Raw genomic sequence first — 12359 nt, 5'->3', positions numbered from 1 at the left:
CCATGCACATTACAGCACTTCGCGAAATCTATATATAGGTGTAGAACACCTACAGCACATACAGAGCTTCTAACTACAATAATGGTCTCCCAACAGTTGACAATGGCTAGCAATAAGTGAGTGTGTATTATCATTAGACTTTGACCCAGTGGCCTTGATTAAACACCAAACTTCTCCACGGTATCTTACAAAGTAGAGACATGTTACACTGTTGATGGTGATCCGACTGCCGGATGGAACTTTAAGCTCGGTGACGCCCTTTGTGCTATTCGAGAGGTGCAGTCCGTTTGTCGGCATGTATTTAACTTTGTACAGGGTAGCTTCTAGTTATGTATGCGGACATCGTGAAACGTCGCGACCTGGACAGCTACTACTCGGTCTGGCAGCTCCTCAGTTGGTCCCATGAGGCTGAGTGCACCCCTCCAGTCCTCCCATCAAGGAAGAATCCCTAGTAGGACCAGGATTCGAACCCGGGTCCTCTACACGCAGACAGCCATGCTGACCACTCGACTACGGAGAGGTGGCCAAATGTGGACAGCACATTCTAGAAACGCTGGTATTTGCCATCCAGAGTTGCTCTGCACACACAATATACCACTGTATCCTTTGTCCTTAAAAATGCTCTTTAAGTTAGTCTCCTCAGGTTTGACAAAAAGAAATTCATATATACCACCAAAAAGTTGCTATAAAGTTTTATTTTGTTGTTACTACTTTGGACTATTTCACAATCTGGTGGTATACATTATGTAAATTAGAGTGAGTTTTATGGTCACATAGCTCTGAGTCAACGCTGGGCATAATCAAGTATTCAGATACAGATTTCACATCCTCTGATAAATACTGTCTTGTTTTAGAATTGTCATCTGTTTGCAGAATAACTAATTTTGGGGCTGACATATCATTCGCAGCTGTTTCGCACAGGGTCACTTTGGATACTTCATTTAGTTGAAATGAACACCATGTCCGTATGATCGCTAATTACCACTTTCTCGAGTTGGTGATCTAAAACGTATTTTATTTTTTCTACCGCAAAGTTATTCGTAATTTTAATCCTTAAGTATTTAGTTAAATTTACAGCCTTTAGATTTGTGTGATTTATCGTGTAACCGAAATTTAGCGCATTCTTTTTAGTACTCATGTGGATGACTTTAGACCTGTCATGATTTACAGTCAATTTCAAGTTTTTGCACCATAAAAACGTCTTGTCTAAGTCATTTACAATTCGTTGTGATCATTTGATGACAGTAAATGACTGTAACTGGTAGCATCATCTGCAATCAATCTAAGAATACTGCTCAGATTGTCTCCGAAATCGTTTATGTAAATCAGGAACAACAGAGGGCCTATTGCATTTCCTTGGGGAACGTCAGATATTACTTCTGTTTTACTCAATGACTTTAGATCAGTTATGACTACTTGTGACCCGTTATCAATAACATCACCACTTTTATCGTGCAGTGAACGTACAGTTAATATCCGCAAGTACAAGACCCTATAAGTTTTGATGCATTTTGGAAAATTATTCTTGTGTGATGCAGTCTTTCAAGCATTGACAGTTATCAGCACGAAATACAGAGGAGGATTAGATACGAATCGCAGTTTCCAATGTTTTGCCGAGATTTAAAGAATTGAGGATGAAGAAACAAGCTGATTTCCCATTCATTTCGTTGCAAGAATAAGACTTAATAACATTAAAAGTTGATTAAAATGTGTTATGTCGTTAATAAAGAAGTAACTATTCTTTGTAATTTTTTTCGATGTATAAGTTTATTCATCCCACACCTCGAATCGGAAGTTATCTGCGAAAGGTCAGTGTTTATGTTCAGGTCAAGGGAGTCGTGGAACCAAAAAGTTTGAAAACCACTGCACTATTTAGATTTGTGAAGTACTAGTGCTATGGGGTCTGGCGGCGTTCACACTGCCGGCCGGGCCGAGCCGAGCCTGGCCGGGCCGCCTCCCACTTTGATATCAAACACACGGTTTTGAACTGCGGTGTTCACACTGGCGGCCGGGCCGCGCCGACACGGCGTGAGCCTCCTGGAGCCGAGCCGGCGACATCCCGAGTGTTTAATATTGCCGGCGCGAGCCGACCACAGGCGCGAGCCTGTAGAGCAGCACTACAGCTTCTGCAGTACACGCATCACACGTCTCCCTTCTGCTTTCATCACAAGTGTGACTGCACACGTCTTTTATTTTAAGATGTTACCTCACATTTCACAATCAGTGAGGAAAAATTACGTTTATTATAATGATACATGCGAAATTACTTTTATTTCATTTATTTAATCTAGTGTATTTACATGCATTTACAACAATAGCTTGCCAGCGATCGCGGCATTGCCGCGACTGAATAGCTCGCATTTACTTGTAAACGGAGACAGATATGAGTGTCACTGAGGGACGGAAATGTGTCCCTACCAGATGACAATGAATTGTAAAGTCATGCTGTGGCACGTTACTATAAGCTGTTGTCTGTGACATCTTTTTGCGATGTTCTTACTTTAATGAATGCAGAATGACATATACATGACATTAACTTGTGTCCATCAATTTGGTATCAGAAATTCGGCTAGTATGATAGTAATGATGCAGTTTCCAGATTATGGAACGAAGTAACCAAGGAGTGTGTTTGAGATAGTACGCACAAATATAAATTATTTTCCTTTACAATTTTATTTGTTTTATTTACAGTGAAATGAGATACACAAAAATACAGTAAATAGCTAAGTACTTTCAATTCCAAAATTTATTTTTGAAATGTTTTTTAATTATTTTAAGTTGCATTTTTAACGAAATATTCAACAAAAGTGTTCCTGACAGTTTTCGAACGTAATGTGGAATTTCTATTGAATGTGGCACCAGCTGTCTGCATATCAGCATTGTTACAAAACTTTTCAGCTTGAACATTGCATCCTTCTCTGTCAATGACAATATTATGAAGTAGACAAATGCACTTGACTATGTGATCAGCTAAGTCAATGGATGTTTCCATTTCCTTCCTCAGTAGTCTCCATTTATTGGTCATTATACCAAATGCTGGAATGCATATCATTGTATAGAATCTTCTCGCTGTCCAAATTTCTGCGAGGAAAAGGTTTCATCAAATTCTCTAATAAGGGGTAAGCTTCATCTCCCAAAATGACGTACGCTAGTTCCTGACACATTCCTTCAAGTCTTGTTGGTGGCGGTAAAACAGCTCCCCATTTGTAAGTTTCTTATATAACATACTTTCTTTAAACACGCCTGCATCAGACTATTTACCGTAGGCACCAACATCTACAGCTTTAAATTTGTAATTTGCATCAGCAACTGCTTGGAGTACAATCGAATAATACTGTTTGTAATTGTAAAACATGCTGCCAGAAAGTTTAGGACAATGGACACGTATGTGCTTCCCGTCTATACATCCAACACAGTTTGGAAATCCCCATCTCGTATGCATTTCACTGGCAATTTCTTTAAATCGAGAAACAGTTGGTGTTGGTAAATGAATGGGAGCAAGTGACTCCCATATGGCCATTCAAACGTCTTTCACCACCACCGATACGGTGGGCACTCCTAATCGGAATGACGATGCTGGTGCATGAAAGGAGATGCCACTGGACAGATACCTGAGAAAAAAATCGTAAAATGTGTTACTCAAGTCTGGTGTTGGGCGAAGCTTTTTTCAGTTTTGTTTGCACAGTAGATATTTACTTAGTCCATGTCATTTCACAGTTATAGGACAATAAATAAATAAAGAGACATGGCCATAATATATTCTTTCAATTAAAAAAATGAAATCGAAATGCAAAGACCTGAGAGTTACAGAGAATAACTTGTATAACATGGCAAAATGTCATGTGATCCAGGGAATAGTATATTAAAATGCAATTCCACTAGGGCTTTGTTCTGTCATATGATTTTCCTAGGTTCCAAGAGCTATGTACAGTTCCTTATCAGTGGAGATAGAATCACTGAGTCAAAGGGCATTATTTCAAAACTCTTCGCCTATCAATCTGCCTATCTTACAAGGTAATGAAAAGAATTCTGTGAGGTCATCAGTGCCTCCACATGATGAACCATCACCATTTCCAAGCGCTGCATCATGAAGAAAAAAGAAGAAAAAAGTTGGAAAATTCTGAAGGAGTATTTCTGCGATTCTTCATTGAAGGCACAGCTAGACATTACCCAAAATGACGAAGATAGCCGGCTGAAGTGGCCGTGCGGTTCTAGGCGCTGCAGTCTGGAACCGCGAGACCGCTACGGTCGCAGGTTCGAATCCTGCCTCGGGCATGGATGTGTGTGATGTCCTTACGTTAGTTAGGTTTAACTAGATCTAAGTTCTAGGGGACTAATGACCTCAGAAGTTGAGTCCCATAGTGCTCAGAGCCATTTTTTGACGAAGATAATTACTTACTAATGATTCTAAGGAGTCCCATAAACTCTCTTCCCCTCAGAGGTAAGGGTTTGTGAAATTTAAAATACAAAAGAATGACTACAATTAATTGGCGGTAGTGAATGTTGCACAAAGTTCTACTGCAAACCAAAAAGTGTGTACTAACGAATCTTACCTTATCGTTATACACAAGTTTTCTTCTGCTGTTATACTTCTGCTGTTCTACTTCTGCGAAAATTTGTGTTCTGTTTCGAAATTTTGTCTTGAATGTTCTGCAGCACATACTGAAATGTATTATGATTCATTCTGTAATATGAATAAAATTTTTCAGGATAGTTTTTAAGTTCATGTAAAGAAAAAAACTATCCTAAATGTCTGCCGCTATTTATGGGATGAATCCATAACCTCCTAGTTCTTCTGTACTTCAAAACTGGGAGAGTTACTGCAGAGTCAAAACAATACCAGTAAAAGAGTGAAGACATTGTTCTACACGACATCACAGATTAGCTAAAGGCGAGCAACTGTTGACTGCAGCTGCGTTTTCTACTGACTTGCTTGTCAGCTGTCGAAGGGTGGGGATTTTTTAAAATTTATTTATTTGGCCTCCGGCAACTAACAGTCATTTAGCCAAAGAGTGGGGATTACCTTGACAGTGCAGCGCAGCCCGCCAAGGAAGAAAAAATACACAATGAAGAACAATGAAACACACATCTGTGTCGATCTACAGTAGTTTCATTAACTCTCCATTATTTTTTCTGTCAAAGTAGACAACGAGACTACAGAATTGCGCTTCAGTTTCTGCAGTAAACGTATCACAAATCTCCAGTTTGTTTTTGTCATTAGTTTTACACTAAATTTTATCAGACCTATGCCATTGACACTTCTACCTGTACATGTACTAAGCCAAGCTGCAACCGCGCGAACTCCGTGGCTTGCGGACGCGGCACTGACGCCACTGAATAGCTCGCATTACTTGTGACCAGAGACAGGTATGAGTATCATTATCATTTCAAAAACTTTTTGGTACTTTTAGCTACATTTCATTCGCAACGATGTATGGTCTAAAACGGATCTAACAGTAAGCTACCCGCTACATAACTCTTTCGCTACAAGATTTGTAAATCAAGTGCACAACGTTGACAAATAGCATCGTTTCACAATGACTGTTAAGAAATATGGAAAGATAAATGATTCAATACGAAGCTAAGGTGCTACACTACCATGTGTACAAAAATCAGATTTTTTAGCGGCATACTTTCTTCAAAATCGGTTGGAAAGCGTTACGAAACTAAGAAATCACGCGAAACGAAAAGTAGACTTTTTCTTTTTTCACGACGTAATTAATGCTTCTAAGGAAAAAATAAGTTCATAAAACGATGTGGCGAAGTCTCATATACCGCTAAGAATTTTTAAAACATGAAAATCGGAGAAGTGGATTTTCCCCCCATTTCGCCGTCCCGGCTCGGCTCGGCGCGGCGCGCAATGTGAATGCACCACACGTCGGCCTGAGCTGGCTAGGCACGAGCCGAGACAGTACGCGTCATCCCGGCCCGGCTTGGCCGGCAGTGTGAACGCAGCCTAGACTTTTTTTATCGGCCCGAAGCATAGGTACGGCCACAATGTGTAGCTGGCGGTAAGATCGTGGTGCTTGTATGCTGCTGGCCGGCCGGAGTGGCCGTGCGGTTCTAGGCGCAACAGTCTGGAGCCGAGCAACCGCTCCGGTCGCAGGTTTGAATCCTGCCTCGCTCATGGACGTGTGTGATGTCCTTAGGTTAGTTAGGTTTAATTAGTTCTAAGTTCTAGGCGACTGATGACCTCAGAAGTTAAGTCGCATAATGCTCAGAGCCATTTTGTATGCTGCTGTCGTTTTTCCGCACGACAAATACACGACTGCTGGCCTCTTCGGCGATATGACAAGGCTGGAAACGAGGCCACAGTGCCCAGCTGCAATCGACAATGGGGGCACCAAACTTTAATGTCAAAACGACACTATACTTAGAGCTTTCACTGCCTCTCCATGTTGTAAAGCCTCTATCGAAGGTTTCCACTTTCTATTTTTCTGTGTCACATGTACCATAATCGGATTCCTTTCCTGTGTGATTCTGACTATGTACTTCTTTTCTCCCCCACGAACCATGGACCTTGCCCATCTGGGGTGCTTGCGCGTCTCAAAAAAATACGAAGCTGTACTGTAGGTGCAGCAACAACGGACCGAGATCTGTGGAAAGATGATTTTTATGATTAATTTGCAAAGCCAAACAAGAAATAATTCTTAGTTCATACCCTCATTTAATGTCATCAAATGTACAAAACGAATTGCAAAATTAATTGGACAAGATATTTGTATGGTGATAAAAACTGAGATCGACTCTAAATCATGAAGAGTGTGAAGTCGTCCACGTGAGTACTAAAAAGAATCCGCTATTTGGGTTAGTTCTACACTGGTTTTCTTTCGATGTTGAATAATAAAGCGATGGAAAGATAATATTTTTTTCTCGCACTATTGTGTCATTTTCTGAGAAATTTTGATTTTGGTGCACATGCTATGTCCATGACACTTCATAAATCTGTAGCACCAATCAACTCCACCCTTAAAGTCTGTTAAGTCCACTGTAGCGCTAGCTCACGAGCGTGTATTTGAATAATTTTGTATTAATTCCAGCATCATTTCGACGGAGTCCTTGAATCCGTTTGATTGCGTCATCTTCTGGTTTTGGCCATTTTCATTCGGTCCTCTGTTGCACATTTAGTCTTCCTTATTTTTTCAGTTCTCCTTTACTAGCCCGACAATCGCGAAATGGCACTCAACTGGTCTGTTTCCATGTTTTTCTGCATATGCTAACACGTTCAATTTATAGCACGCGTCACATGAATAATTTTTTCCATTATGAAATTAGCTATTAACAAAAATATTGTGCTGCTACTGATGCCAGAAATCACTTTCAGTTCAGGTTCACTGGCATCGTAGACTGCAATGACGCATGGTAGGATAGACTGTATTCTGGGTTCGTGATGACTGGGCGGGAGGGAGAACGTGTTATCAAGTTTGTGAATCCTTGCACTGCTGCTGCCAGTTGAATACAGCGTTCAAATGGCTCTGAGAACTATGGAACTTAACATCTGAGGTCATCAGTCCCTAGAACTTAGAACTACTTAAACCAAACTAACCTAAGGATATCACACACATTTATGCCCGAGGCAGGATTCGAACCTGTGACCGTAGCGGTCGCGCGGTTCCAGACTGAAGCGCCTAGAACCGCTCGATCACAGCGGCCGGCGATAGAGGTAGGTTTCCCACGGCGTCGAATATAAGAAAATTTTTAAGATTTGCGGGAATTTCGAATCAAATAATGGATGTTTTTATATTAATTTTGAGTATAAGACGCGCCAAAAGTATGGAGGCAATTTTTCGAGAAAAAGGTGCGGCTTATAGTCCATAAAACACTGTAACATGTGGTTCGTGAAGAGGGGGAGCAATCTTTTCAATACTTCAAAAGTCAACAATCAGCATAGTGAAATAATTGGCTTTGTAACGTTCAGCATCATTGTGTTGCTATTGTGAACGACTGAAAGCATGTGGAGACTATAGCCGTCATTTTTGACAAGGACATGCAGCTTTGTTGCATGGCTTGACGATGGTGGCAACCTCTTGAGTAAAATAGTCCACACCTACACACAAATCCCGCAAGGTACCATAGGACGTATAGTGGAGGCTAATCTTGTACCATTGCTAGTCATTCCGCTTTCTGTTCCACTCGGAAATGGGGTGAGGGAGGAACCACTGATTATATGCTCCCGTCCGAGCCCTGGACTATTACCCGTGGTCTAGGGGTAGCGTCTCTTATTCATAACCAAAACGTCTTCGGTCCCGGGTTGGTTCGATCCCCGCCACTGCCTAAATTTTGATAAAAATCAGCATTGGCGGCCGAAGACTTCCGGCATAAGAAGTCAGCCTCATTCTGCCAACGGTCTTGTCAAAGAGGGCAGAGGAGCCGATAGAGGTTCAGGGCACTCTCTTGTCCTAGGGGCGGGAAATTGCCCCTAAAGGCGGAAGAATCAGCAATGATCACCGACATGAGGATGCAGAAGGCAATGGAAACCACTGCATTAAAGACACGTAACGTGTATCCACAGGACATGTGGCCTGTAATTGAAGAAGTGTCATGATGATCTCTCCATTGGCAAAAGATTCCGGAATAGTCCCCCATTCGGATCTCCGGGAGGGGACTGCCAAGGGGGAGGTTACCATGAGAAAAAGATTGAATAATCAACGAAAGGATAACGTTCTACGAGTCGGGGCGTGGAATGTCAGAAGCTTGAATGTGGTAGGGAAACTAGAAAATCTGAAAAGGGAAATGCAAAGGCTCAATCTAGATATAGTAGGGGTCAGTGAAGTGAAGTGGCAGGAAGACAAAGATTTCTGGTCAGATGAGTATCGGGTAATATCAACAGCAGCGGAAAATGGTGTAACAGGTGTAGGATTCGTTATGAATAGGAAGGTAGGGCAGAGGGTGTGTTACTGTGAACAGTTCAGTGACCGGGTTGTTCTAATCAGAATCGACAGCAGACCAACACCGACAACGATAGTTCAGGTATGCATGCCGACGTCGCAAGCTGAAGATGAACAGATAGAGAAAGTGTATGAGGATATTGAAAGGGTAATGCAGTATGTAAAGGGGGACGAAAATATAATAGTCATGGGCGACTGGAATGCAGTTGTAGGGGAAGGAGTAGAACAAAAGGTTACAGGAGAATATGGGCTTGGGACAAGGAATGAAAGAGGAGAAAGACTAATTGAGTTCTGTAACAAGTTTCAGCTAGTAATAGCGAATACCCTGTACAAGGATCACAAGAGGAGGAGGTATTCTTGGAAAAGGCCGGGAGATACGGGAAGATTTCAATTAGATTACATCATGGTCAGACAGAGATTCCTAAATCAGATACTGGATTGTAAGGCGTACCCAGGAGCAGATATAGACTCAGATCACAATATAGTAGTCATGAAGAGTAGGCTGATGTTCAATACATTAGTGAGGAAGAATCAATACGCAAAGAAGTGGGATACGGAAGGACTAAGGAATGACGAGATACGTTTGAAGTTCTCTAACGCTATAGATACAGCAATAAGGAATAGTGCAGTAGGCAGTACAGTTGAAGAGAAATGGATGTCTCTAAAAAGGGCCATCACAGAAGTTGGGAAGGAAAACATAGGTACAACGAAGGTAGCTGCGAAGAAACCATGGGTAACAGAAGAAATACTTCAGTTGATTGGTGAAAGGAGGAAGTACAAACATGTTCCGGGAAAATCAGGAATACAGAAATACAAGTCGCTGAGGAATGAAATAAATAGGAAGTGCAGGGAAGCTAAGAAGAAATGGCTGCAGGAAAAATGTGAAGACATCGAAAAAGATATGATTGTCGGAAGGACAGACTCAGCATACAGGAAAGTCAAAACAACCTTTGGTGACATTAAAAGCAACTGTGGTAACTTTAAGATTGCAAGGGGAATTCCATTGCAGAGGAGAGAGCAGATAGGTGGAAAGAATACATTGAAAGCCTCTATGAGGGGGAAGATTTGTCTGATGTGATAGAAGAAGAAACAGGAGTCGATTTAGAAGAGATAGGGGATCCAGTATTAGAATCGGAATTTAAAAGAGCTTTAGAGGACTTACGGTCAAATAAGGCAGAAGGGATAGATAACATTCCATCAGAATTCCTAAAATCATTGGGGGAAGTGGCAACAAAACGCCTATTTACGTTGGTGTGTAGAATATATGAGTCTGGCGATATACCATCTGACTTTCGGAAAAGCATCATCCACACCATTCCGAAGACGACAAGAGCTGACAAGTGCGAGAATTATCGCACAATCAGCTTAACAGCTCATGCATCGAAGCTGCTTACAAGAATAATATACAGAAGAATGGAAAAGAAAATTGAGAATGCACTAGGTGACGATCAGTTTGGCTTTAGGAAAAGTAAACGGACGAGAGAGGCAATTATGACGTTACGGCTAATAGTGGAAGCAAGGCTAAAGAAAAATTAAGACACTTTCATAGGATTTGTCGACCTGGAAAAAGCGTTCGACAATATAAAATGGTGCAAGCTGTTCGAGATTCTGAAAAAAGTAGGGGTAAGCTATAGGGAGAGACGGGTCATATACAATATGTACAACAACCAAGAGGGAATAATAAGAGTGGACGATCAAGAACGAAGTGCTCGTATTAAGAAGGGTGTAAGACAAGGCTGTAGCCTTTCACCCCTGCTCTTCAATCTGTACGTCGAGGAAGCAATGATGGAAATAAAAGAAAGGTTCAGGAGTGGAATTAAAATACAAGGTGAAAGGATATCAATGATACAATTCGCTGATGACATTGCTATCCTGAGTGAAAGTGAAGAAGAATTAAATGATCTGCAGTCTAATGAGTACACAGGTTTGAAAGACGAAGGTAATGAGAAGTAATAGAAATGAGAACAGCGAGAAACTTAACATCAGGATTGATGGTCACGAAGTCAATGAAGTTAAGGAATTCTGCTACCTAGGCAGTAAAATAACCAATGACGGACGGAGCAAGGAGGACATCAAAAGCAGACTCGCTATGGCAAAAAAGGCATTTCTGGCCAAGAGAAGTCTACTAATATCAAATACCGGCCTTAATTTGAGGAAGAAATTTCTGAGGATGTACGTCTGGAGTACAGCATTGTATGGTAGTGAAACATGGACCGTGGGAAAACCGGAACAGAAGAGAATCGAAGCATTTGAGATGTGGTGCTATAGACGAATGTTGAAAATTAGTTGGACTGATAAGGTAAGGATTGAGGAGGTTCTACGCAGAATCGGAGAGGAAAGGAATATGTGGAAAACACTGATAAGGAGAAGGGACAGGATGTTAGGACATCTGCTAAGACATGAGGGAATGACTTCCATGGTACTAGAGGGAGCTGTAGAGGGCAAAAACTGTAGAGGAAGACAGAGATTGGAATACGTCAAGCAAATAATTGAGGACGTAGGTTGCAAGCGCTACTCTGAGATGAAGAGGTTAGAACAGGAAAGGAATTCGTGGCGGGCCGCATCAAACCAGTCAGTAGACTGATGACCAAAACAAAAAAAAAAAAAAAAAAAAAAAAAAAAATGATCCATGGTTTCCCTTATGTTGTCGTCGTTGTGCTTGCGCGAGATGTACATTAGTGACAGTCGAATTATCCTGCTGTTCATCGCAAATGCCTGGTCTCTTAAATTTCTCCAAGGATTCCAATTTGAGGTCAAGGACCTTTCCTGTAAGACTTACATCATGTTTATCGAACTTATCGGTGACAAATCTGTCAGCATTTTTTGAAGTGGTTCGGTGTTTTCCTTTAGTCCGACCTGGTAGGGATCCCAAAATTTCGTGCAGTTCTCAAGAGCTAGTCACTCAAGTGTTCTGTACGCTCTCTTCTTCATATATGTGCTACACAATCCAAGAATTCTCCCAATTAGCTGAGTTCGGGCATTCATCTTCCTTATAACCGAACTCACGTGCTAGTTCCATTTCATATCCCCTTGTAGCATTCCACCCAGATATTTAATCCATGCAATTGTGTCAAGCAGCACTCCACTAATTGTGTGATTTTTCTACTGTACAGCAATTTACGTTTCCCGTATTTAGAACAATCTGCCATTCATCACACCAAACAAAAATTCTGTAAAATTCATCGTGTAACCTCCTGCAAGCACGCAACGACGACAGTCTCCCATTCATTGCAGCGTCATCAGCAATAGTCTATGACGATGAAGTTTGGTTTGTGGGGCGCTCGACTACGCGGTCATCAGCGCACGTACAAGCTACCAATTTCTACACAGTCCAATTTTTTTCCACAGTCCAGTCGAGCCACTGTCACGAATGATGACGATGATGAAATGATGAGGACAACACAAACACCCAGTCCCGGGGCAGAGAAAATCCCCATCCCGGCCGGGAATCAAACCCGGCAACGCTAGCCA

The sequence above is a fragment of the Schistocerca piceifrons genome, chromosome 8 (genome assembly GCF_021461385.2).
Source record: "Schistocerca piceifrons isolate TAMUIC-IGC-003096 chromosome 8, iqSchPice1.1, whole genome shotgun sequence".
Classification (NCBI taxonomy): Eukaryota; Metazoa; Arthropoda; class Insecta; order Orthoptera; family Acrididae; genus Schistocerca; species Schistocerca piceifrons.
Note: the sequence above shows the minus strand (reverse complement) of the source record.